Source organism: Arvicanthis niloticus, chromosome 7 (genome assembly GCF_011762505.2).
Source record: "Arvicanthis niloticus isolate mArvNil1 chromosome 7, mArvNil1.pat.X, whole genome shotgun sequence".
Lineage (NCBI taxonomy): Eukaryota > Metazoa > Chordata > Mammalia > Rodentia > Muridae > Arvicanthis > Arvicanthis niloticus.
The window spans coordinates 83527726-83529682 of NC_047664.1; the positions used below are offsets into that span (position 1 = coordinate 83527726).

Below are 1957 nucleotides of genomic sequence, written 5' to 3' on the forward strand. Positions count from 1 at the left end.
TTGGAAAATTACTTTTGATAACATAATAAGCCACCCAAACTATATGAATTAATCGAATGACTATTTCTTTAACTTGAGGTTCTGGTTGCCATATAGAATGAAGTTCTAATAGTAAGGGACTATTTACGAATGTATTAAACTTCTTCGAACTTTTTAAAAATTTTTATCGGTTCTTTTTTGAATTTCACGTCATGCACGCCAAGCCCACTCATAGCTGCACTCCACCTCCACTTTTGTAATCTATGCCCCAACAGATTAAAAAAAAAAAATTCTTGTTGTAGAAGTTGAAGCATGTCACAGTGTGTCCCACTGTAGATTCTTTGTCTATACCTCTTTGCTTGCAAATGTTCTTTGCAATGATCCATTAGTCTGGTGTGAGGCTTCCACTAGCTGGTCCACCAATATCAGTCAGGACTCACTGTGACTCCTCTTGTTTGTTGTCCTGTGCATAGATACCAGCTCCTTCATGCACTTCAGCAGTTCACCAATGGGATAGATGTTGGCGTGGGCCAATTTAAAGCCTTGGATATGGGCCTGAGATGTACCTGAGCCAGTCAGGCTGCTGGCTTTCCCATTCTCAGGTCCAACTCACAAAAACCCTTGCTACAAGGGTCAGCTCTACAGTTTCCCCCAGGTGTGGTACAGGATCTGCACTCCTGACCGTTGCAGTTGAGTGAGGGACATGACCAGTTCCCCTGCTCTCAAAACACAGAGGCCAGCTCTCTGCCTGAGATACATGCAAGGGATGAGGGCTTCTCTCCTTTGTCCTAACCACCACCCAGCAGACAAGCAGTAGCTCTGGATCTCCCATGGTGATGCCCCTTGGAACCAGCTTATGTCCAACCTCCATATCTAGGGTCATCTCTGTTGTGCTACCCAGAGCCTACACTATGGAGTGCTGCAGCAGGTAAGAGGCAGGGCCGGCTATCCGACTCTGATGATTTTATGGCCAATCCTCCTCCCTCCTGGCATTGGTGGTAAGGGGCAAGTCTGTGTGTCTGGGGGTGGGGGTGGAGGGGGGAGTGATTGCTTGTGTCACTGCATGGCAGACAAGTGTTGCGGTCAGCTCTCTCATGCTCATGGACTGGGGTCAGCTTACCCATGCCTCCTCCACCAGGGTCAGCTCTGCTGTGATGTCCAGTTAAGCTGCAGGTTCTGCTCTCCTGAGAGTTCCTGTTCTTCTGCTCTCTTGACCCCAGGGCTAAGGAGTACTATGCTTCCCCTTGTACATCCTGGTACTTGGAAGTAGTTATCTCTGGCATGGTCTGTCCCCAGAGTCACCTGACTGGTGGTCATATCAAGCTAGTTTCCTGTCCATGCTCCATGACACTGGCCTGGTCGTTATCTAGGGCTCAGTCCTTACACACTCAATTCAGATGGCCCCATGGGAGGGTTATCTGTCTTGGGCTAATGCTCGTGATACTAGACTAGTGTTAATCTCAGCACAGTTTTATCAGGGAATGCTAATCATTCAGATGTTCATAGGTCAGAGCACTGAGTATAGATATAGCCTTATAGCTTTTTTTTTTTTTTTCAGCCTTAACAAAATTGAAATTTATTTGGTAAGCTGGCTCTACCACTTAACCGTTTTGGTACTAGCCTGTGTAGTACGAAAAGGATCCCTATATCTACCCTTTTCTATGAAGGCCACTAGAAAGCCCTCATTGTCATTGACAAATGTTCCCATGGAGGTTAAAAAACCTCACCAATTGAGAATTACCAGGTAAGGAATAAATGACAACAGGGGAAAATCTTTTCTTAAATTGACATTTCAGTTAATGAGATGAAGTAAGGCATGATCTTTGAGCATCTGCTAGTATTTGTTTTTTTTTTTCTAAAAATAAATTGATGCAGTAGATTTTATCATTTCTATTTATCATTCTTAATGCTTATTAGAATTTCTCGTGGCATCTGTTATAACACACACTCTCTGACCATGGGTGAATAAAATTCAAAA

At 44.2% G+C, this 1957-nt stretch overlaps 1 pseudogene; it reads right to left on the reverse strand.

Annotated features, from left to right (window-relative positions):
- Nucleotides 1-1449: 1449 nt before the first annotated feature.
- LOC117713236 (small nucleolar RNA SNORA17) lies at nucleotides 1450-1549 on the reverse strand (annotated as a pseudogene).
- Between the last annotated feature and the right edge of the window lie 408 nt (nucleotides 1550-1957).